Source organism: Macaca nemestrina, chromosome 7, assembly GCF_043159975.1.
Source record: "Macaca nemestrina isolate mMacNem1 chromosome 7, mMacNem.hap1, whole genome shotgun sequence".
Lineage (NCBI taxonomy): Eukaryota > Metazoa > Chordata > Mammalia > Primates > Cercopithecidae > Macaca > Macaca nemestrina.
Window position 1 is genome coordinate 74,001,479 of NC_092131.1, and position 25,934 is coordinate 74,027,412.

At 41.0% G+C, this 25,934-nt stretch overlaps 1 long non-coding RNA gene across 3 annotated transcripts in view; it reads left to right on the plus strand.

Moving 5' to 3' along the window:
- Window positions 1–25,934, plus strand: part of LOC105477957 (uncharacterized) — a 372,390-nt gene that overhangs the window by 262,989 nt on the left and 83,467 nt on the right. Inside the window, exon 1 of one of the 3 annotated variants that reach the window (XR_011625964.1) lies at window positions 25,717–25,753. The exons of the other annotated variants lie outside the window; for them this stretch is intronic. This is a non-coding gene — a long non-coding RNA (uncharacterized lncRNA). Of the gene's footprint in view, window positions 1–25,716; window positions 25,754–25,934 lie in introns of those variants that run through there. 3 annotated transcript variants of the gene reach the window in all.

The following is a 25,934-nucleotide window of genomic DNA, read 5'->3' on the forward strand; positions in this document are numbered from 1 at the left end:
CCACAGGAATCTGTGCCGATTCATTCATGCCAGATGTATTGAGGTGTTTTTTCTTAGGCAGCTTTCATCAAGGAAGAGGTGGGCTGGGTACACCCACTCATTTCCCACCATCTCCAGAAGAAGCAGCTTTAACTATGACTCAGTGATGCAGGGCTTCTGACCACGACTTAAAAGTGAAAGGCCCTATCACCAATCTTATCTGCTCATCAAAAAACAGACGGCGGTGGTGATATGCAGTCAAACTTGCTGGTACTTCCAATGCCTGCCCTGAGAAGGCTCTGCTGTGGAGATGAAGGCACGCTGGAGCCACAGGAATGGTTCTGGAACATCTAACCTTCTTGTTCAAAGTTTCTATCATAACTTGAGATTAGATATGCTCTTATTAGGAAAGCTAGTAAGTTGGAAGGAAATACGATATTCTTAAGTTAGAACATTTCTGAGCTTCTCTTCCAAAAGGAAACCTCTAATTTATGTGGCCTCTGTGAGTGTGTGTTTTCTCCTTCACGATTATTTTATGCTTTCTCCCATACACTGAGAATCACTGCAGAAGGTGCTCTGGGGCAGCTGGAAAGGAAGTAGAAGGAAAGACCCTTGCTTTGGAAATTCTGAAGGAAAATGAAATGTGCTTTCCATACATTTGTATCTATATGTATTTATAAGTAGACAACCAGGCTGGGCGCGGTGGCTCAAGCCTGTAATCCCAGCACTTTGGGAGGCCGAGACGGGCGGATCACAAGGTCAGGAGATCGAGACCATCCTGGCTAACCCGGTGAAACCCCGTCTCTACTAAAAAATACAAAAAACTAGCTGGGCGAGGTGGTGGGCGCCTGTAGTCCCAGCTACTCGGGAGGCTGAGGCAGGAGAATGGCGTGAACCCGGGAGGCGGAGCTTGCAGTGAGCTGAGATCTGGCCACTGCACTCCAGCCTGGGCGGCAGAGCGAGACTCCGTCTCAAAAAAAAAAAACAAAAAAAAAAAAACCAAAAATATAAGTAGACAACCTAGAAATTCTAGTTCTAAACTCTAAAGAAAGTCCATATCTGGCGGGTGTGGTGGCTCACGCCTGTAATCCCAGCACTTTGGGAGGCCAAGGCAGGTGGATCATGAGGTCAGGAGTTCGAGATCAGCCTGGCCGCACCACTACACACACATCCAGCCGGGGCGATAGAGCGACGCTCAGTCTCAAAACAAAACAAAAAAAGACAAACAAAAAACAAAACAAAACAAAACAAAAAAAAAAAAAAAAGAAAAAAAGAAAGTCCATGTTTAACTTGAATCTATGATTAAAAAATGGATGCTTATCAATTTTAAATGTGATTAAATGTAATCATCTGTAAAGCAAGCTGGATTTGACTAGGGTAAGTTTGAATTTTAGTTGTGCTCTCTCCACCTCTAGTTTAGTAGATGGGCCATAAAGAGGTTATCGGTTGGGCATGGTGGCTCATGCCTGTAATCACAGCACTTTGGGAGGACGAGGTGGGTGGATATCACTTGAGGTCAGGAGTTCGAGACCAGTCTGGCCAACATGGTGAAACTCTGTCTCTACTAAAAATACAAAAATTAGCCAGGCATGATGGTGGGCTACTTGGGAGGCTGAGGCAGGAGAATTGCTTGAACCCGGGAGGCAGAGGTTGCAGGGAGCCGAGATCGTGCCACTGAACTCCAGCCTGGGCGATAGAGCAAGACTCAGTCTCAAAAAAAAAAAAAAAAAAAAAAAAAAAAAAAAAAAAAAAAGAGGTTACCCAGGGGCAAGGAGAAGAGAGCTAGTTTTTTTTCCTGCAAATGTGCACAGAAGTTACCTTGTGTGTTAGATGGTTTCCATTTGCCTCTCCAGTCAACTCTCCATTCTCACCCACTCATGGGCTGTGTCAGTGGCTCCCTTGCCCTCTGTCGTCTAGTAGGTTTGACAAAAGAGGCATCTACAGGTACAGGAGGGCAGGCAGAGTGGAAGGTCAGGATATTGATTCTGCCAGTTCCCTTTCTGCTGTGTTGCTGTGGGTTGGCTATGTCCATCTACCTATGACCACAACTCCTGTCAAAAAGTCCCTGCTCTCTCCAGACTCAGACAGATGCTCCTGTCCCTTGCCCTTTCAGCTCTAGGGTGGTATCAGCTCCCCGCTCTTGCTAGACCTGAGATGCCCCATTATTCTTGGTTGGTTTCCTTACACTCTGCCCTTCTTTGTAAATAATCCCATTATTAAGCTTTCCTCTGTTACTGTGTTTGAGTGGACCATCTTTTCCTGTTGATTCCTGACTAGCATACTTAGTGAATATTTTAGGGATTATTTAATAGTAAAGAATAGAAGCTTACACACACTAGCTCAAGTACAATGTGAACTTACAGATAGGACATAGGGCAGTAAGGGACATGTATCAGGTCATCTGGAAAGTCAGTACCTGAAACCGTCTCCTCAGTCTCTTTTGGCACGAGGCTATGCTGTCTCTTATTTCTGCTCCTTGTACACATCTGCTGTCTTCTGCTACTGTCTTCATATTGGTATTATTTGTCTGTCTTGTGAACTTTCTTTGTCTGGTCGTGCTACAAACTCTTGCTGTGACCCTATCTAGCCTTTCAGTTCAAGGACTCCTCACCATTTAATTGTGTTTCTCAGCGTCCTATTTCAAGTTTCCTGGGAGAGAGAACCTCAGTGTTCAGTTTGAGTTAGGTCTGTTTATGGTCCACTCAGGTGTGGTGGAGGAGACGGGTACACAGGACTGTCCTTTCCGGGGATGTGAATAGGTCTTCCAAGGGAGGTGTATGTTTGGCAGGCAATTATTGGTATCTCTGCGTAGTGCAGTAAATCTCTCTCTGGAAGAATATTTGAAATCTCAGGTGAAAGTGATGGCTAAGCTTGTCCTTAAGCCATTTGGAAAGGCAGTTTATTGCCTCATTCTCAGTTTCCGTAGAAATACATTCAATACTTCCAAAAACCTTGGAAGAGAGCTCTTCTGATGATTTCTCCCATATCTAACCTGCTGTGGATTTTATCCATTTATTTCCTCTTTCCTGCTGTGAATGGTAACCAATCCACTGTTCAATGACACACTCACTGGATCCTTTTTGGTGACTGTAATTGGAAGCAGTTAATGAGATCCTCATCACTCTTTAGGGTGAACATGCTATCAGCTTTTCAGTCCCTACTCAGTTATAAGCAGATAACCAAAGATTACACAACATCTGTGGAGAGGCTCTAACATGAAAGACAGAGAGAAACACACACACACACACACACACACACACACACACACACACAGAGAGAGAGAGGGAGAGAGAGATCAGAGAGAGTAGAAACAAAGCAATTTGGAGGAAGCAGAGACTAAACCAGGAAATGAAAATTTTAAAAATTGAAGGCTGTTGTTAATATACCTTAAGGACACAAGAAAATATATTGTGACCATGAAATAAGAAATAAGTACTATTTAGAAGGGCGTGCCCAAAATGACCGAATAGGAACAGCTCCAGCCTCTAGCTCCCAGCATGAGCGACACAGAAGACGGGTGATTTCTGCATTTCCAACTGGGTCTCCGCTGCTGATACCCTGACAAACAGGGTCTGGAGTGGACCTCAAGCAAACGCCAACAGACCTGCCGCTGAGGGTCCTGACTGTTAGAAGGAAAACTAACAAACAGAAAGGATATCCACACCAAAACCCCATCTGTACGTCACCATCATCAAAGACCAAAGGTAGATAAAACCACAAAGATGGGGAAAAAGCAGTGCAGAAAAGCTGGAAATTCAAAAAATCAAAGTGCATCTCCCCCTCCAAAGGAACGCAGCTCCCTGCCACCATTGGAACAAAGCTGGACGAAGAATGACTTTGATGAGTTGAGAGAAGAAGGCTTCAGTTGATCAAACTTCTCAGAGCTAAAGGAGGAACTATGAACCCAGCTCAAAGAAACTAAAAACCTTGAAAAAAGATTTGACAAATGGATAACTAGAATAACCAATGCAGAGAAGTCCATAAACGACCTAATACAGATGAAAACCATGACACGAGAACTACGTGACAAATGTACAAGCTTCAGTAACCAACTCGATCAACTGGAAGAAAGAGTATCAGTAAGAGTATCAGTGATTGAAGATCAAATGAATGAAATGAAGCGAGAAGTTTAGAGAAAAAAGAGTAAAAAGAAATGAACAAAGCCTCCAAGAAATATGGGAGAAGAATATGGGAGAATTATGTGAAAAGACCAAATCTATGTCTGATTGGTGTACCTGAAAGTGACGGGGAGAAGGAACCAAGTTGGAAAACACTCTGCAGGATATTATGCAGGAACTTCCCCAACCTAGCAAGGCAGGCCAACATTCAAATTCAGGAAATACAGAGAACACCACAAAGATACTCCTCGAGAAGAGCAACTTTAAGACACATAATTGTCAGATTCACCAAAGTTGAAATGAAGGAAAAAATGTTAAGGGCAGCCAGAGAGAAAGGTTGGGTTACCCACAAAGGGAAGCCCATCAGACTAACAGCAGATCTCTTGGCAGAAACTCTACAAGCCGGAAGAGAGTGGGGGCCAATATTCAACATTTTTAAAGAAAAGAATTTTCAACCCAGAATTTCATATCCAGCCAAACTAAGTTTCATAAGTGAAGGAGAAATAAAATCCTTTACAGACAAGCAAATGCTGAGAAATTTTGTCACTACCAGGCCTGCCCTACAAGAGCTCCTGAAGGAAACACTAAACATGGAAAGGAACAACTGGTACCAGCCATTGCAAAAACATGCCAAAATGTAAAGACCATCAATGCTAGGAAGAAACTGCATCAACTAACGAGCAAAATAACCAGCTAACATCATCATGACAGGATCAAGTTCACACCTAACAATATTAATCTTAAATGTAAATGGGCTAAATGGTCCAATTAAAAGACACAGACTGGCAAATTGGATGGAGAGTCAAGACCCATCAGTTTGCTGTATTCAGGAGACCCATCTCACATGCAGAGACACACATAGGCTCAAAATAAAGGGGTGGAGGAAGATCTACCAAGCAAATGGAAAACAAAAACAGGCAGGGGTTGCAATCCTAGTCTCTAATAAAACAGACTTTAAACCAACAAAGATCGAAAGAGACAAAGAAGGCCTTTACATAATGGTAAAGGGATCAATGCAACAACAAGAGCTAACTGCCCTAAATATATATGCACACAATACAGGAGCACGCAGATTCATAAAGCAAGTCCTTAGAGACTTACAAAGAGACTTAGACTCCCACACAATAATAATGGGAGACTTTAACACCCCACTGTCAACACTACACAGATCAACTAGACAGAAAGTTAACAAGGATATCCAGGAATTGAACTCAACTCTGCACCAAGTGGACCTAATAGACATCTACAGAACTCTCTACCCCAAATCAACAGAATATACATTCTTCTCAGCACCACATTGCGCTTATTCCAAAATTGACCGCACAGTTGGAAGTAAAGCACTCCTCAGCAAATGTAAAAGAACAGAAATTATAACAAACTATGTCTCAGACCACAGTGTAATCAAACTAGAACTCAGGACTAAGAAACTCAATCAAAACTGCTCAACTACATGGAAACTGAACAACCTGCTCCTGAATGAGTACTGGGTACAAAACGAAGTGAAGGCAGAAATAAAGATGTTCTTTGAAACCAATGAGAACAAAGATACAACACACCAGAATCCCTGGGACACCTTTAAAACAGTGTGTAGAGGGAAATTTATAGCACTAAATGCCCACAAGAGAAGCAGGAAAGATCTAAAACTGACACCCTAACATCACAATTAAAAGAACTAGAGAAGCAAGAGCAAACACATTCAAAAGCTAGCAGAAGGCAAGAAATAACTAAGATCAGAGCAGAACTGAAAGAGATAGAAACACAAAAAACCCTCCAAAAAATCAATGAATCCAGGAGCTGGTTTTTTGAAAAGATAACAAAATTGTTAGACCGCTAGCAAGACTAATAAAGAAGAAAAGAGAGAAGAATCAAATAGACATAATAAAAAATGATAAAGGGGTTATCACCACCAACCCCACAGAAATACAAACTACCATCAGAGAATTCTATGAACACCTCTACGCAAATAAACTAGAAAACCTAGAAGAAATGGATAAATTCCTGGACATATACACTCTCTCAAGACTAAACCAGGAAGAAGTTGAATCCCTGAATAGACAAATAGCAGGCTCTGAAATTGAAGCAATAATTTATAGCCTACCAACTGAAAAATGTCCAGGACCAGACAGATTCACAGCTGCAGACGAACAAGGAGGAGCTGATACCATTCCTTCTGAAACTATTCCAATCAATAGAAAAAGAGGGAATCCTCCCTAACTCATTTTATGAGGCCAACATCATCCTGATACCAAAGCCTGGCAGAGACACAACAAAAAAAGAGAATTTTAGACCAATATCCCTGATGAACATCGATGCAAAAATCCTCAATAAAATACTGGCAAACTAAATCTAGCAGCACATCAAAAAGCTTATCCACCATGATCAAGTGGGCTTCATCCCTGGGATGCAAGGCTGGTTCAACATATGCAAATCAGTAAATGTAATCCAGCATATAAACAGAACCAAAGACAAAAACCACATGATTATCTCAGTAGATGCAGAAAAGGCCTTTGACAAAATTCAACAACCCTTCATGCTAAAAACGCTCAATAAATTCGGTATTGATGGAACGTATCTCAAAATAGTAAGAGCTATTTATGACAAACCCACAGCCAATATCATACTGAATGGGCAAAAACTGGAAGCATTCCCTTTGAAAACTGGCACAAGACAGGGATGCCTTCTCTCACCACTCCTATTCAACATAGTGTTGGAAGTTCTGGTCAGGGCAATCAGGCAAGAGAAAGAAATAAAAGATATTCAATTAGGAAAAGAAAAAGTCAAATTGTCCCTGTTTGCAGATGACATGATTGTATATTTAGAAAACCCCATTGTCTCAGCCCAAAATCTCCTTAAGCTGATAAGCAACTTCAGCAACATTTCAGTATACAAAATCAATGTGTGAAAATCACAAGCATTCTTGTACACCAATAACAGACAGAGAGCCAAATCATGAATGACCTCCCATTCACAATTGCTTCAAAGAAAATAAAATACCTAAGAATCCAATTTACAAGGGATGTGAAGGACCTCTTCAAGGAGAACTACAAACCACTGCTTAATGAAATAAAAGAGGACACAAAAAAATGGAAGAACATTCCATGCTCGTGTATAGGAAGAATCGATATCGCAAAAATAGCCATACTGCCCAAGTAATTTATAGATTCAATGCCATCCCTATTAAGCTACCAAGACTTTCTTCACAGAATTTGGAAAAAACTACTTTAAAGTTCATATGGAACCAAAAAAGAGCCTGCATTGCCAAGACAATCCTAAGTCAAAAGAACAAAGCTGGAGGCATCACGCTAGCTGACTTCAAACTATACTACAAGGCTACAGTAACCAAAACAGCATGGTATTGGTACCAAAACAGAGAGATAGACCAATGGAACAGAACAGAGTCCTCAGAAATAATACCACACATCTACAACCATCTGATCTTTGACAAACCTGACAAAAACAAGAAATGGGGAAAGGATTCCCTATTTAATAAATGGTGCCAGGAAAACTGGCTAGCCATAAGTAGAAAGCTGAAACTGGATCCCTACCTTACACCTTACACAAAAATTAATTCAAGATGGATTAGAGACTTAAATGTTAGACCTAAAACCATGAAAACCCTAGAAGAAAACCTAGGCAATACCATTCAGGACATAGGCATGGGGAAGGACTTCATGTCTAAAACACCAAAAGCAATGACAACAAAAGCCAACATTGACAAATGGGATCTAATTAAACTAAAGAGCTTCTGCACAGCAAAAGAAAGTATCATCAGAGTGAACAGGCAACCTACAGAATGGGAGAAAATTTTTGCCATCTACTCATCTGACAAAGGGCTAATATCCAGAACCTACAAAGAACTCAAACAAATTTACAAGAAAAAAAAACCCCATCAAAAAGTGGGCAAAGGATATGAACAGACACTTCTCAAAAGAAGACATTTATGCAGCCAACAGACACATGAAAAAATGCTCATCATCACTGGCCATCAGAGAAATGCAAATCAAAACCACAATGAGATACCATCTCACACCTGTTAGAATAGCAATCATTAAAAAGTCAGGAAACAACAGGTTCTGGAGAGGATGTGGAGAAATAGGAGCACTTTTACACTGTTGGGATTGTAAACTAGTTCAACCATTGTGGAAAACAGTATGGCGATTCCTCAAGGATCTAGAACCAGAAATACCATTTGACCCAGCCATCCCATTACTGGGTATATTATCCAAAGGATTATAAATCATGCTGCTATAAAGACACATGCACACATATGTTTATTGTGGCACTATTCCCAATAGCAAATACTTGGAATCAACCCAGGTGTCCATCAATGATAGACTGGATAAAGAAAATGTGACACATATACACCTTGGAATACTATGCAGCCATAAAAAAGGATGAGTTCGTGTCCTTTGTAGGGACATGGATGCAGCTGGAAACCATCATTCTGAGCAAACTATCGCAAGAACAGAAAACCAAACACCACATGTTCTCACTCATAGGTGGGAATTGAACAATGAGATCACTTGGATACAGGAAGGGGAATATCACACACCAGGTCTATTGTTGGGTCGGGGGAGGGATAGCATTAGGAGATATACCTAATGTAAATGATGAGTTAATGGGTATAGCACACCAACATGGCACATGTATACATATGTAACAAACCTGCACATTGTGCACATGTACGCTACAACATGAAGTATAAAAAAAAAAAGAAGTACTATTTAAAAAGGAACATTCAGTGGGCAAAATATGATTCTTAGAATGTAAGATATATAAAATATTAAAGTATAATCAAGAAGTTAAAGTCAATAGAAATATTGAAGATAATGTTAAGCAAATCTCTGAAAAAATACAAAAACAAAAAGTAATAAAAAATAGCGATGAAATTTTTATTTAAAAATTCTAAGGACAAGTTTACATGATCTAACATCTAAATGTAAGAGTTCCTGGAGAAGGAATAGAGAGAACAGAGAAGAGAAAGTCGTCAATCAAGTGATACAAGAAAATTTTCTAGAAAAGGACGTAAGTTCCCAGACTGAAAGAGTTCACTAAGTACCTTTAAAATGAATGAAAATAGACTTAGACCAAGGGCACCTCATTCTGGGATTTTGGAATATTGAGGACAAAGAAGATGCTACAAGCTTTTGGAAAGAGAAAAGTAGGCCACATAAAGGATTAGGATCAGAATGGCTTTGGGCTTCTCAACAGCAAAATTAGAGTTTAGAAACAATAGAGCTATAGGCCTTTAAATTCTAAGAAGGAACGATTGCCAACCTAGCATTTGATACTTGTTCACAGTATCAGTTGGATGTGAGACAGGAATAGAGACATTGTTAGACATACACATTCTCACAACCATTTCCTTCCCACATACCTCTTCTTAGGAAGTGACTGGTAGATGAGTTCCATGAAAATAAAGGTATAAACAAAGAAAGAGGAAGAGATAAGACATAGGAAACTAAGAGCAAAAGGAATTCTCAGAACCATGAAGGGAGATACCAGGAAGACAGTGAGTGTACAAAATATAGAGGGTTTGGGGCAGGTCAGAAAGCTCTAGGTCACGTTTCCTCAGGAAGGCAAAATTAATAGACTATTAATTGAATACAGTAGAATTAATTGAATATATATTGAATACCTTGAGAGGAGATTTAGACAGCTGTCAGAGATAGGCATTAAACTAGTGATAAATAGAAAACTAAGGAAATGAAGACAAGGCAATTATTAATTCCAGGGAAAATAAAAAAGTTGTACAAAAAAGAAAAAGTTATTAGAATAATACATGGCTCATCTGTGAATAGCATTTACATAGTCATAATACTAGAAATTTCAAATATCGGCTGGGTGTGGTAGCTCACGCCTGCAATCCCAGCACTTTGGGAGGCTGAGGCAGGGGGATTACCTGGGGTCAGGAGTTCGAGAACAGCCTGGCCAACATAGTAAAACCCCATCTCTACTAAAAATACAAAAATTAGCTGAATGTGGTGGCGCGCACCTGTAATCCCAGCTACTGGGGAGGCTGAGGCACAAGAATCGCTTGCACCTGGGAGGTGGAGGTTGCAGTAAGCTGAGATTGCACTACCACACTCCAGCCTGGGCGATAGAGTGAGACTTTTTCTCAAAAAAAAAAAAAAAAAAAAAAAAAAAATTTCAAATACTGGTTTATCTAAAACTAAGAAATGATAATGATGTTGGGAAGATGGGGAAGGTCCATGGGTACAGTGGGGTATTTAAAATAAAAATAATAAAATATTTAAATTTTATATTTGGAAGTCAATAAATATTGCCTAAAACTGGGAAAGAAGAAACAACCAAGTAACAGAACACAAAAATGTCATTTAGAGATCTAGAGACCAATTTCATTTACTGGCAAAAAGACATGACAGTAATTACAATGCCTCCTGAAAGGGGGAAATGGAGCTGAGAGAGATAAAGAACTACCATCTTTTTGTAACAAACCTCATAGAATTATTTGACTATGAACTTTAAACGTGCATGTCTATCTGATTAACAAATAATAAAACCAATAAAAAGAAAGTTAAATAATTAAAAATATGCGTACACCCCAGGCAGCCATTGCTAAGCAATTGGAATTGGCAAACAAAACAAAGCTATCTTTATTTGGGCAACATGAAAACTATGAGAGTAGAAAAATTATTTTTATGAGTGTCATTAGAACATTGCTTTTTTTTTTTTTTTTTTAAAGACTTGTGGAGTTGGAATAATTATCAACTGACACTTGTCACAGCAGGGTGTTTGGGCCACAAGCTTCAGTGGAGTTTGATCTTCTCATTGTGGACACCAAGGGGCAGTACAGGCCGAGAGGCAAGGGACTATCATTGCAGCTAAGAAGAAAAGTCTTCAGGTCTAGACTCATGAGGAGTCAATTCCGGGGTGATCACCTGAGGCAAAGCCTAGAGATCTGGGCAGTGGAGGCCAAATGCTGGGTAACGAGAGGCAGGAAGAGGGATATCAGAGGGCAGACCTCAACTCTGATCCTAGAGGAAGGAGCTTCGAGCTTTGTGGCCTTTTTCATATTGCTTGCTAGGTAGAGGTGTTGTTTATGGCCAAAAGTGGGCAGAGACCTTTAGATACCCCAATGCCTTCACCCACTAGGTACCCTGATTTCTTCACTCTCTGTGCTCTGTCTCTGACTGTTACAGCTGGATTCCTTCACCAGTGTCTATATGCTTAGCCTGCACCTGAATCTGGGCCCAATCGTACATCAGCAGCCCCCTAACTTGGTGTCATCACTCTTTCTGGTCACCCTCTGATGTTGGCAGCACAATTGAGTCCTTGTCTTGTACCTCAGTTTTCCAGTAGCTGGGTGCCTTACCCTGAACCCTGACTATTCTGATGCCTCATCTCCTAAATGCCACCACCCAGTGCTGTAAATGTCCATAGCACCTGGAGATGCCTTGTTCTGGGGTGGGCAGATAATCTGTGACACAAATCTTTCTTTCACCTCTGCCCAATGTTTTTTGTATCTCATCTTCATTTTCCCCATGGGGAGTGATTATCCAGCCTTAGGCCAAGCTTTGTATCTAGGTCTTTGCATGTCAGTCCTTTAAGTCCTATTTAGTTCAATAAGGCCCAAGTTCCGATTTTATTCCCATGCTAGGAATTTATTGAACATTTACAATCAACCTATTTGGAAACCTTCAAACACGTTTTACACGGATTACCTCATTTAAGTCTTACAACTACTCCCTGAGGTTGTAGCTACAATTACCAATATCATTTTATAGATAAAGAAATGTAGTTTAAAGATATCAAAGAACTTGTCTGTGGTCACAGTTCAAGGACAGGACAGGAATTGAAACACAGGTCATCTAGTTCCAGCCCCTGACTGTGATTACAAGGTTCATTACCTCCCACAGTCTTTGTTCAAACCTCATCATCCACTTGCTTTCCCAGACCCAGACTTCTCTGACTCAACTTATCCCCAGTTCCAAGCCCTGGATCTGAGAGTGGGTTGGTGAGTGAGGGAGTTTGGCCCCCTTTTCCTCTCTGTCTTGTATGTGCTTGCTCTTCTGCCATGTTATGATGCACAAGAAGGCCCTCACCCGACTGGCCCTTGATCTTAGACTTCTGAGCCTTCAGAACTGTGAGCTGAGTAAACATCTCTTATAACTTACCCAGTGTGTGGTATTCTGTTACAGCAGCAGAAAACAGACTAAGACAGTAGTGATCACACTGCTTTTTAGAGGGTTGGGTATACTTCAGGAAATTGGTCAAGACTGAAAACCGTGATTTGCCTTGTTCTTATAACAATATAGGGCATTTAGTAAATTCAATAAGCTTTTAATTTTACATAGTTCAGTGACCTACATGTAAAAAAATAACAACTTCTCACTCACCCGTTGTCTTGGGTTTTAACCATAGCCAGTTCTTCCTCTTTGCTTGTTTGCATCTTGTCTCCATGTTTTGGTATGTTTGATACCTGCTGCCCACTTGGGAGAATGTATCTGAAGATGTCCTGGACCTGAGGGTAAAGTCAGGGCTCCTCCGAGCTTTTGAACTGCAAGCTCGCTGAGACTGTATGCGTGCCTTTCTGAGCAGGACGTCCATGATTGATGATGGGAGAGAGTAAATAAATTTCATAAGTACACATGAGAGTGGATCAGGACAGTAAGTGTTTACTATGTACAATCAATGGGCATTATTTTAAAGGAGATTAAAATTTCCTGGACTTAATCCTCCTCCTAGAGTGGTGATGGTGGCAGAGGATGAGTTACTGTTTTCTCCAGGGAGGTGGTGAGAAGAGCATCTGTGCCTTTCAAGTAAAATCGTGTAGTAAAACAAGCCATTTAGAAATCCGTTCAGTTTGGGAATCAATTCGCTGGTAAAATATGTGTTTGTAGTATGTGGGGTGGTAGAAGGTGGTTCTGGATGTCTGGAGGTTGGAGGTGACACAGTTTTGTCTCTTGACAAATTGGACAGTTGGGGATTGTCATGGCTTCATTTTACAACGTGTGTAATGGAATCAGATGTTTGGTAGAAGTCGGCATTGGGATTTTGAGTCTGCTAGTTACTCTAGAGGACACTTCATTCTTTCTAAGAGTGAGCTGAAGATGTAATATAATGTTTTGGATGAAACTTGAAATTTATTCTTTTTCCTAAATTTTATAGATTGTTTTCCCAGAAGCTGGAAAAATTATTACTTACAATTTAAAACAGTATCTGCCTCCTAAGAGGTGAAAACTTGAACTTAGCTTTAGGACTCTTATTCTGGAAACAAAATTTTGAGTACCTAGCCATTGTTGGGGCAAAAAACCATGAACTCAAGGTGTTCCTGAAAGTAGATGTTTAAATATTACTAATGTAAAATATGTGTATATTTTAGCAAAGTAAAGATTTCCAAATATCTTTGTATCTTCATGAGAAAGCTTTTCTTTCATTAGATTTGGGCTGCCCTGGTCTTTATATTAGCATTTGGCAAACTATGTCATGTGGTACAAATCTGGCCCACTGCTTGTTTTGTAAACACAGTTTTTTTGGAACACAGCTACGTTCATTTATTTGCATATTGTCCATGGCTACCTTTCTACTGCAACAGCAAGTAGTTGTTAGAGAGAGACTCTAAGGCCCTCAAAACCTAGAATACTTACTATGTGGCCCTTTACAGAGAAAAGTTTGCTACTCTTACCTTGTACTACTGCTTACCCTTATGTGTGTGTCTTACTTAAACAGTTGTTCACAGACATCAGAACCGGAGATCACAAAATGCCAGGAAAGATATGCAGGCCTGAACTTCACATCACACTTGTGATGAAAGTTTGAAAATGCCTTGGACTTGGCTTGGTTTAAGTTGTACTGGCTGCACTGTTGATGTGTGTGCACATGATGCTATTCCAGGCTGAAAAACCTGACTTTACTGATATTCAGTTTTTATTTTCTGATGTGATTGTCTCATGAGAGCCACAGGACTAAACTCCATTCCATGGCAAGTGGGCGGATACAAGTAGGATTTCCCTGGAAGGGAGTGGATATTCTCACTGTCAGTCATCCTGGGAAGAGGGCAACTCTGAGATAGAAAAAGAAGACTTAAGAAGCATGCCTTAGACTAAGGTGAAACTTCCTCTGCTATTTCATGTGGAGCTTAGCTGTGAGTTCTGGGGAGAGCAGGAGGACCCAATGGTACTTCTTTTGCAGAGAAGTGATCTTGTCATTACTTCTTCTTGAGCATACATGAGACAGTCTCCTGGGGGACCTCTCAGAAATATCTGGGTAACATTGAGGGTTAAGAAGAAGAGGTTGATGTCTGGCAGTATACTGATGAGGGATCAAACTATTGACTCAATATTATTGATGACCTATTCAATAGCAAAGACCCTCTTTTTCCTTATTAATGGCACCCTAATTAGTTCAGATATTGAGTGACCATCTTCAGGGGAGGTTGGGCACCTCCTCAGCCCCAGGATGAAAGGTGCATTTTGGTTTGTCTAATCCCATCATGGCAATTCCATCCCCCTTGCTAATAAAAAGAAAAAATGGGCATGCAATACAATTCTGGTCAGTGAAAAACAAATGGAAATTTTCTCCATCATTTATGGGAAAGGTTTCTTTGTTCTTAAATATGAGAAGCAAAGGGGAAAGTTGTTCTCTTTCTGTTTCTGGGTGTGCCTATGAGAGGCTATGAAGCCAAAAAGCTGATATAATACATCTTGCAACTATGAGAAGGAGTTGCCAGTGTGCTGAGGGTGACAGAACAGAATGTGGAAAGGACCTTAGCCCTTGATGGCATCATAGAGCTGCTGAATACACAGATGTGGAACTTCATGGGCAATGAGAAGGTAAAATCTTACTGTTTAAGCCACTTTTCATGGAGTCTTCTATTATTTGTAGCCAACCAATATTCTTGAATATTTAAGGAAATATGACCTCTTGATAATTACAGGTTGGTGAGACTCAGAAATAGTAACCATATCATTAAAATATATCCATGCAAAGATAACTGCAATTGTGGTTACCAAGTAGTTATTCAATTAAAATGGAGAAATCTAGCAACTGGATAATAGCATGTGAACCACAAATCTTCTTTCAGCTGGCAAAAAATCCAGAAAATTATAGTCTTAAATTTCATAATAACAATAAACAAATGATGGCAAGACCAAAACAATTTGGGTAACAAGTTGGCAGCGTTTTATTTTGAAAATATTTTAAATTCTAAAATACATTCTCAATATCATCTGAGTTTCAAACACAGTAGAAGTACCTAAAGTCACAAGTGATCACTGTTCAGCTGGCCGTTCGAGGCCTACCAAGCAGAGGAACTAGGATGCAGGCCAAGGAACCCACCAGGACTTATGGGGCCTTAGGAACCAGGGGAAGTGCAGTTGTAAAGCTGTGGGAACCACTGTCCAAGAGGGCCGCAAATGATATGGCCTCCTGACTCATGCCTTGGGTAGTTCCCTGCCTCACTGAATAGGGTTGACCTCTGTGAACCAACAAGATACTGTGGAAATGATGCTCAGGCAACTGCAGCCTCGTGAAAGACCCAGTTGGATTTCTGACCATCAAAAACTCTTTCAAATAAGAAATGCTTGTTGTTTCAGGTGAACAACTTTTGGGGTCATTTGTTGTGCTGCAATGGATAACTAATACAAAGACCTGGGCACCCTGGGCCTCATGCCACGCACCACAGTGAGGCTGGATAGTCCACTATTGCAGCAACATTTGCATGTGGCTATAAGACTCCTGCTAAAGTGCTCATTTGGCTCTTGGGAGTTTTACCTGTGGAAATCAGAAGCAAGAACAGCTCTTTGAATTATGGGTGATAGAAGCTGGGAACAGCTCACTGACAAAGTCCATATCTTGATACAAGATAAGCCTTCCAGATTTGGCTCATTTGGCTCATTTGGGGTCAACCTAGGGGACGGTCAGCCTTCAGCCTAAAGTCTTCTAATCAGACAGCTGGGAAGGGATGAGGAGGTTTGAGACTGATGTGTGTGTTTGCACATGTGTGTAGTGTGTGCATGTGGGTTTGTGAGTCAGTGTTGTTCACTGCGCCCTCCATAAGGAACAAAAGGGCCTCTTTGCTGTGCCTGCTACCCCCAGGGGGACTATGAACTCTATTTGAGTTGTGAAACCTTTTCTGTTTTTAATCTCTTCTACTTGATTCTCAGGGATGCTCCTCCCTTGACGGATTCTACAAAGACTTGTTCTGACTCTTAAATAGTGTTTGGAGAACTCTAACATTGTGTTTATTTTCATGCTGAGCCTTCTGGGTTTTGTGTATTGAAAACACATTCCTTGGCAGGTAGCAAGTGAGAACTGCAGGAGAAATGTGTTCCAAGTCTGTGGAGAAATGCACATAAAGAGGAACTAAATGATACTTGTTTATGGTTCTCAGTTGTGAAGCTCTCCTGCCTCTTCTGAATCTGGCTGTTTGCATGGGGGCCGCATGGTGAAGAATGTCAAAAACATAGGGTCATTGGACTTTACAAGCCTTGACATTTACTCAGGTATTAGGGATTTTGCTTCCAGTAACTCAGGAACTAAATCATTTCTGTTGTAAAAATAAAAAACCCAGCGACCTTAAATTGTGTAACCCTTGTTGCCTGGAAATTAACTTGAGAAAGAAGAAACTTTTAATAAAAATGTGTAGGCTGTTAGCTTCTGCACAGCTAGAGGGGAAGCAAGCGTCCGTGGGCAGGAGAGGTGTGTCTCCTACTGCACCTGTCTCCTTGTCCCTCCTGCTTTTTCCTGAGCGGGAACCAAGCAGGTGAATTTGTGTCTGGAAATTGAGTCCCTTTGTTCTCTTTAGCTGCTCATGATTTGTACCTATATTTTCAGCTTGGTCCTCTCTCCACAGACCTGTGCTTTTTTGTTTTGTAATAAAAAAATATTACTTGCCTTTTCAATCTGGAAGGCTTATCTTGTATCAAGATATGGACTTTGTCAGTGAGCTGTTCCCAGCTTCTGTCGCCCATAATTCAATGAGCTGTTCTTGCTTCTGACTTTCACGGGTAAAACTCCCAAGAGCCAACTTCAACGTCTATCAATTGGCCTTGTCAGCATCACTTTCCCCTTTTAACATGGGCCAGTAACAACGACATTGGGTAGCAGTTCAGGATTTAAATGGGCAGCAGGCTACATTTCCCTGCACCATAATCTATGCAGCTAATTGCAGGGCCCTGGATGGTGTTCAGGATGATTTTTTAAAGAATTCTTCATGTTATGGAGATTTAAATTTAGATATTTTTATATTGGAAACCTGTCAAAGAGGTCAGCGGGGAAGTGGGGTACAAAGAAAAGAATAAGAGCTTTTAGAGTTAGGAAGACATGGATGCCCCAGGACTTCTAGCTTGACAGACAGTATAGTTCAGGGTGGGGACCAAATCCGAGTTCTAACATTTGCTCGGTATCTAAAATGGGTCAGTAATAAGGCCATTTCATAGTGTTATTGTGGAAATGGAGGCACTTGGAATGGGGCCTGACTCAATGCAATATTTGCTGTTATTATTATTATTATTACTGGCTCTGTCATCTCGACCAGTAAGTTAAATTCTCTAAACCTGAGTTTCTTTACACATAAAACCAAGGTGGTAATAACAATGTCATATGATTCTTGGAATTTATGTAAGACTTCTAGCCCATTTTCTGGTACGTAGTAGAAGCCCTCTTAAGGATATTTTATTTTAATATATGACTAATAATCTCCACCTGATTTACCTCACTCTGTGAGGGGGCCTTGCCAGAGACTTAAATGAAGTGTTAGTATCAGAATGCAGTGGGCCTGGTGCCATTATCGTAGTGCTGGGACACACAGAACTGAAGTCATCTCCAGAGCAGTGTTGCTGCTCTACAGTGAGGCCCTCGCTCCCCGAGGTCATTAGAACCCCTGTTCTCAGCCACGTTCGATTTCCGTCAGATATCTCCTCCTGGAACAAGTGAGTCTGACTCAGGCACTTGCTCCCTAATCTTTGTGATCATTGAAGAAAAGAATACAATTCAAAGCTTCTTTTAAACCAGATCTCCAGCTGTGCCCTTTGTGAACTTTGGGACCCAGTGAGAGATCTTGATGAATTCTAAGATCTCCTGACTAGCTGAATTACTCTAAGGTCCAACCTAGGCAGTGACTATTAACATTTAGCACCAAAGCCTGATTATCATGTGATAATTGCTCCATTAGCTTGTGTTGCTACCGTTGTTCATAAAAGCCCTTCCTTGTCTCTCCCAGAGTTCTGGTCTCCTGCCCTGACATCTCTCTTGATGTATTTCTCATTATCCCTCTTCACTTTGCTTGTTATTCCTTTGAACAACGGGGCAATCTCTTCAGTCTCCAAAGCCTGATACTCGGTTCATCCCGCACTGCTTCACCCTCCTCTGGTGTGTTCCAGATGGTTTTGTACCAAGCAGAGCATATGCCTCTTTCTTACCCTTGATTACTCTTTGCATTTCTTTGCTCTTCTGCTTCGTCCTCCATTTGATTTACTTCTGGAGTATTTATTGCTGGGGTGACGTGCATAATGAATACCCTTGGGCATTCATTAAGTTTAGCTTTGAACAGTTTCTATTTCCCCTTGGTGTCCTTGATGTCTGATGTGTCTGGTCATGTGCTCATATGTTTGCTGGCATTTGTTCCACAAAAATGTATGCCTCTCTTTTTCACGTTGTGCTATTTTTTAAAAAAATTTCATGGAAGTTCGTAGTTAAAAATGGTGTCTTACTGGTGACCTTTGAGATTGTCCTGTCTGTCCCATTTTGTGTGAAGGAACTACTTCAGTTATCTATTGCTGTGTAACAAATCACTAAAGTTTAGTGGTTTAAAACACAATTATTGGGCTGGGTGTGGTGGCTCATGCCTGAAATCCTAGCACTTTGGGAAGTTAAGGTGGGTGGAACACTCAAGGTCAGGAGTTCAAGACCAGCCTGGCTAACATGGTGAAACCCCGTCTCTACTAAAAATAAAAAAGTTATCCAGGGATGGTGGCACATGCCTGTAGTCCCAACTACTTGGGAGGCTGAGACAGAAGAATCACTTGAGCCCAGGAGGTGGAGTTTGTAGTGAGCTGAGATTGCGCCACTGTACTCGAGCCTGGGCGACAGAATGAGACTGTCTCAAAATAAAAATAAACATAAAAATAAAAACACAGTTATTATCTTTCATGGTCCTTTGGGTTAGTCGGGTGTAGCTGGGGTTTCTCCTCAGAGTTTCTCCTCCAGTGGCAGTCAGATGTTGGGGCTGCTGCAGTCCTCTGAAGGCTGGAAGGGGCTGGTCATCCAACAGGCTCACTCACAGGGCTGGCAGTTGGTGCTGGTTGTTGGATGAGGGCTTATCTGGGGTTGTCCTACTGAAGTGCCAACACAGGGCTTCTCCATATGACAACATGGTCTTCTCAAAGCATAATGGCCTGGTCCGGCAAAGATGTATCCAGCAGTGAGCGTTTGAAGGTAAAAGATACAAGGCTTCCTACACTGTGGAAGTCATGTGGTTATTTCCATTGCACTTGACTAGTGTGAGGGGGCTACACAAAGAAGTAGCTAACTGAGCAGTGTATTTCACTGGGGGAGAGTAGCTACAGTTATTCTGTTCTTCACATTGTTCCTTATTTCAGTGTCAAACAGGCTCTTTTGATATTTGTTTTTCTCCAACCATTTCTGGTGACTTGAGCAGTAGCAGCTACAGGCTGTTTTCCCTACTAGCAAGCCTCAGTTATGATATTTCTAATGCTGTCTGTACCTCCCATCCCTGCTGCTGGAGTGTCTATCTCCCTCCTTGTGGCTCTGAGGTTGGCAAGCTAAAGACATGAAGTACAAGAGAAATAGAGCCCTAGATTGGAACTTAGGGGAGACCTGTGTTCTAGTCTTGGCTTTGGAGTGATGTAACTGACCTTGAATAAGTCACTTCATCTCCCTGGACTTTGAACTTTTCTGAAGACCCCTATAAGCTCTGAAGTTCTGTAAAATTCTACATAGCCGTCTTGAACATGTATTTCTATTGGGTCAAATGCTCTATTTCAAGCCCCTGAACTGATCAAGCTCAGGTTTTGGAACTAATAGAAGAACTGTCACTGCCCATCACAGTCTGCACATAGTAGGCACTCAATAAAAAAATTTTTGGACGCAGTTTCAAGCTAGAAACCTTGATGATATTGTTTTCAAGATCTTGGTGATAGATATTGCCAGATTATTTGTTTTTATTGTTTTAATTTGAAAGATTATTTCCTTGCATATGTAAGGATTTGCTTTTAGAACTTGAAACTTAACATGGTCTCTGCATGCATCCCTTTGCCATTTAACAGGCAGTTCTTTGTGCCTGTTGACAGATTGATACTTTGCAAATAACCCTCATGTGCTGGTACTGACTGTGATTACCTCAAGCTGCAGCAACTGGAGGGATGCCAAGGGTCTGTGGCCGTCTGAGTTTGCTCTTTCTTTTTTTTCTTTAAGGTACTAGTCTATTGGAACCTTGAGTTATCTCCCTCTGGAATCATAGAGGGGAAAGAAAATAAGGAAAACTAGTGGGAATGCAGGAAAACCAGGTCAAGTGTAAATGAAATCTATGCCCTGGCCTCCCAGCTGGGTGCATCAGTTCTTAGGCTTGCTCTAAGTGGAAGCTGACGTTGGGTTTCCTCTCCTCAAGACCCATGTGACATTTGAGAGGACAAACAAAAGGCTCCATCAGGAAGAGGCTTAACCCTGTTAATGGCGACAAATCACCAGCCCTGGAAAGCTGGGATTCAGAGAAGTACTTTGCCTTCTTTTTATGTTAGACGAATCAAGCTTCAAAGAGACTGACTACCCAGGCCCCCAGAATTTCCTGATGGTCTGAGAGGAAAGAAGATATCTTCCCAAAGGGAAAACATAGCTCAAGGCCAAAGGAGACTTGACACCTATATAAGAAAGCAGTATGAAGTGGTCTAAATTGAAGTGTGTTTGTATTTGTGCCTGTGCCTGTGTGTGTGTGTGTGTGTTTTAATGACAAACACATGAAAGGTGAAGAAGGAAGCATTCTCAGTTGGCATGATTAGAATAAGGCTCACATTTCCAGCAGTTCTTTTTAGAAAAAGGAAAAGTGGGTTTTGGGGGTAGGTGGGAGGGTGGATTATGGTCTGTCCCCGGCCTGAGGGTTGTAACTTGAAGAAGACTATGATCTTCCTGGTTGCCACCTCCACCCACCACTCTGCCAGTCACATTTAATCTTTTTTGTTTCCAACGTTAGCAACATTTTTGTATCATTTATGCTTAATTAAATAAAACCTATTTACATTCTGAGCTGGAGGAACGGAGGTCAGGTAGCAGCAGACTCTCTTGCCAGCCTTTGCTGAACCCTGTTAAACAGCTATGGCCCCAGCTCTCAGGCTGGAAAAGGCATCCTTGACAATGTTAATAGTTTTGACCTCTGAGTTCTTGCATTTCACCAAAAAAGTCCCTAAAGTAGAAAGGAAGGGACTGAAAAGCTGGCGCCTAAGGCTAAACTTTGACCCTAGAAAAAGAGGAAGGGCTGAATAATTCTGCCAAGACAGGATAGTCTGGATACTACAGAGTGAAGATAAAAACAAGAAGAGTTCATCATTTTCCTGTTGACTAAGAACTATTTGCACGTCTGTGGTGGGCAGAATGAGAGTGCAGACCTGGGGTCTGGAGGACAGGCGACAGGTCTGCAGAATTCAGCTCTGGCCAGCTAGAAGAAGTGATGGAATACGGAGGTTTTATTTGCCTGGCCCCAGCAGGTAGTTAACTAGCAGTCTTGGGTTGCAATGGGCCTCTCTTGGGAGCCCTGAAAATAGTTTATTTATTTATTTTTTACCTCTAAAAGTATAACAAAGCCCATCAGGAAATCTTAAGTATTAATCTAATCAGAGGAAATCCTGGGAGATCATCCACTTCTCTAATTTGCCCAATGGCTAAAGGGAATATTTATATCCTCTCCCCTACCAGCTTGATTTAAGTCACCTAAAGGCCTTTCCCTTTGTTTATGTTCTAGGGAAATCATCCAATCGCAGCATAAATTACAAGACATTTCCAATAAACGCTCCAGTATTTTTTCAGATTGGGGGAGAGGTGAGGTGGGACGAAGATTGAGAAAGACAAGGCTGACTGGAATGACATAAATAATTGTAGTCAACAGTTTTAAGGCATTTCTTTATCAAGGCTTTTATCATTGTTACAAAGAGAAAAGAGCTGACTGGCTAGCAGCCAAAGCTGGGCCTCAGGAATAAATTTCCTGTCTAGAAGCCTGTTTGTGTCCAGCCTTTGGGACTCTAGCAGGTGCAGTACTTAAAGCCTTCTGAGCTGGTTCAGCCCAGACCAGGCCTAGTAATATTTCCAAAGCCTCATTTTCAGTAGCAGGTGAAGTCTTCTGCTTGTCTGCTCATTTCTGGTCTGCCTGGGCCTATCCCTGGCACCCAGTGGTCCACCCACCAAAGCCTTTACCTTAACTCCATTGGGAATCCCCAGACTAGATAATGATGATAATAATAATGCCTTCTAATTTAGAGTGTTTCCTCTGAGTTAAACCATTATGTTAACTGTTTTATATAATTTTTTGTCACTTAATCTTTGCAACAACTTTGTGAAGTAGTTTTTACTATTAATCCCGTCTTACAGATGAAGCTTGGAGAAGCGAAGTGATTTGCCCAAGGCCACACAGTGAGCAGAAGTGCTGGGACCTGAAACCACGTCTACCTATTCCCGAAGTCCATGCCCTTAAATTTCATGATATATTGCTGGGCGTTTTTCTTGATTTTTAAAATTTTATTGCACTTCTCATTAAGGGCTTTCCCGTCCCCTAAACCCAGGAGCACTTCATTAGAGCCCTACCTAACTCTTGTCAATTCCTTTCCCAAGAAGAAGAGGATGCTCTCATTGGCCAAGTACTCTTTCAAACTAAACAGGCCTCCATTAAACCATGATTTGTCCACATGACTGATCAGAAGAAATGATTGTGTCAGCCTAGAAGCATCTGCTGTCACACCTTACCTGCCAGATTAAGTCTCTTGGGTAATATTGTTGTCCCAAATCAGACCCAACTTCTTTAGACATTGTGATTCCCAACCCTTCACAGTATCATGTCTCACTGTGAAGCCCACATGAGTTATGGCAGACTCTGAGCTTTGATAATTCAGAAACTCAGCTTAGAAAAATCTGTCCATCTGCCAACTCAGGAAAAAAAAAACCTATGAAAAAAGAAAAAAACTGTGAACAACAATGTCAGTTTATTAATTTGTAAAATTTTGTCTTTTTCATTACCATTTCTCCTTGTTTCAGGGCATTCCATCTCAGAATTAAAACTCAAAGGTAGTCAGGTAGATCAGTCATCAGCAGGCTACTTGACAAGCCCAGAATGAGAGCAAAGAAAATTGAATTGTCTTAACTGATATTTCATTCAGACCCTGAAAGAAACATTCTCACTCCTTCCAGTGAACAGAACCCTCCTCCCTACAAGTAAATCTGAAGATCTAGGTTCAAGGCCAGGCTCTGCCATTTATTATCCCTGTAGTCATTGACAAGGCACTTAACCTCTTCAAGCTCCTTTTACATGGTTAGTAAAATGGTAGTAATAATATCTTACACATGATTCACAGTGTTTAAATCAAGGTTAGGGATAAGAATGCTCTGTACATATTACTTTTTGTGATGTTAAACTGTCGCATTGATTTTTTAATTTGGGTCCTTATGAAACCAGTTCTTTGCAGGTCATCAATCTGATCATTCATCCCAAACTGCCACTTTTCTAAGGAAGGATGTGGTTGCTTCACACATTTTAACCTGCACATGAATCTCCTGGATGGGTCTGGGATTCTGAATTTCTAACAAGTGCCCAAATGATGCAGATGCTGCTGGACTATGCTTTGAAGCAAGATTTTAGATTTAGCAAGTTTCTCTGCAGATACTTAAGAAACCAGGTATTTAGAGATCAGCATGACTTCTAGAATGCTGAATCACATGGTCCCTGTGTGTGCTTGTTTTAGGTGGCTTTTCAATCCTGTTGAACTTCATGTGTTTATTCTCTTTCCTTTACATTGCCTGGCTTTACTCTCTCTCAATTCTCCTCCTACCTTTCTGATTGTTTCTCCCTAGTCTCCCCCATAGACTCCTCTTTATTTATCCTTTAATATTAGTGTTTCCTTGGATTCTTTCCTTTGTCTTCTGATCATTTTACTCTGTGGGTCATCTTGAGTTGTCTCCAATTTGAACTCTTCCTTGCCTTGTCCAGGCCAACTTAATGGATCCTTCTCCTACACTCCCATTGAATGAATTGTGTTGTAAGATTCACTTTAGCGTGTGGTAGTTTTACTTTATTGCATCCTCGTACAATTATTTTTTCATGGTCTGTGACTTACTTTTTGAAAGTGGAGAGTGCCACATTCCATCTTTGCATCCTTTGTGCCTAGCGCAGTGCTCAAGTTTTGTAAATGTTTGAAGAATAAAGCAAGCAAACCCAGACATTGGGGCAGATACCAGAAGCAGCCATCTGAGCAGACCAGATGGCAAATGTTAGTGTTTGGACACCCTCGGAAACACAAAGCCCACTTAAATTCTGTTGTATATGCATATGTGTGTGTAAATTACCTCTCTGGATGGTCTCAAGATACCAATAGCATCTGGGGAAGACACCTGAGCCAGGTTTCCTCTGTAAATTATTTCTGGACTACTTTTTCAGGCTTAAACAATAGGCTGTCAAAATTGTCAAAAAGAGGAAGCATGTTTCTTATGGGAAAAATTATTTATCATGCTTTTCTATTGTAATAAAACAAAGAGAGTCCTTCCAGAGAAGGAGGGTTGTAGTCTTGCCAAAACTGGCTTCTTAGAAAATCTTTACTGTACTCACCCTCAAAAAGGACTCAGAAGGCAGGTAAATGATGGCCAGAAGGTGAGATGTCCTCAGCCCAAATGTCACATGGGTTGGGATTCAACCCAATTCAACAAACAATATTCAGTACATATTTTCTGTGTGTCAGGCTTGTACTAGGTTAAGGATTGAAAGATTAATAAACAAACAAACAAAATATGGCCCCAATGACCTCAGAGACCTTATAGTTCAGTTGAGGCATTAGGTAATTACTCAGCATGATGAGTATTTAATAAATATATGTAAAGTTCCATGGATCAGATAGGACAGAATAACTGGAAATATGGAAGAAAAAGTATTTTGGAAAGGCTCCCCATCCCAAAGTATATATCGTCTCTTGAACCACTCATCAAAAATCAGACTGCAGACATGACACATCCCCATTCATGTACACAAATTAGATTCAAGTTAATGTTTTAGTGCTTACAGCATGCCCATTATACCCCAAGAAGGTTTTGATGTAGGAAAGTCAAATAAATATATAAGCTTTAATACAATGGCAAATGACAAGGTCATTAGAAATACAAGCAAGATATGATGGAAATATACAGGGAGTAGTAATAAAATCTGATTGGGAGATAGAGAAGTCCTTACTGGGGCATACTGGTATTTAGGATGTTTAGTTCATGCCTCCCCATAGTGGCTGTGGACTCTGCACCTGTGTTTGTATGTGATTCTGGATCTAATTGGTCAGAACCAGAGGTCTTAGGGGAAATGACACAATGGCTGGGTCATTAAATTTTCCTAGGAATTTAGAATTGAGAACTAAGGGTGCTAGACTGCTGAATGGTGGCATTGTTGGTGGTAAGATATTAAGGAAGCTGCTGTAGCCATGTTTGGGCTTTAGGAGCAGGTAAGTGAAGCAAAGCTGGGATGAGGGAGTCAGAGGCGGGGGTGGGGTGGGGGAAGACAGTGAGAGAGATGGGGAGAGATAGGAGAATAGAAGTGAAGGAAGAGATAGGAAGGGAAAACAGGGGAAGAGAAGACTGAAACAGACACAGAGAGATGCAGGTATTGTTAAGAAATCTTTGCTT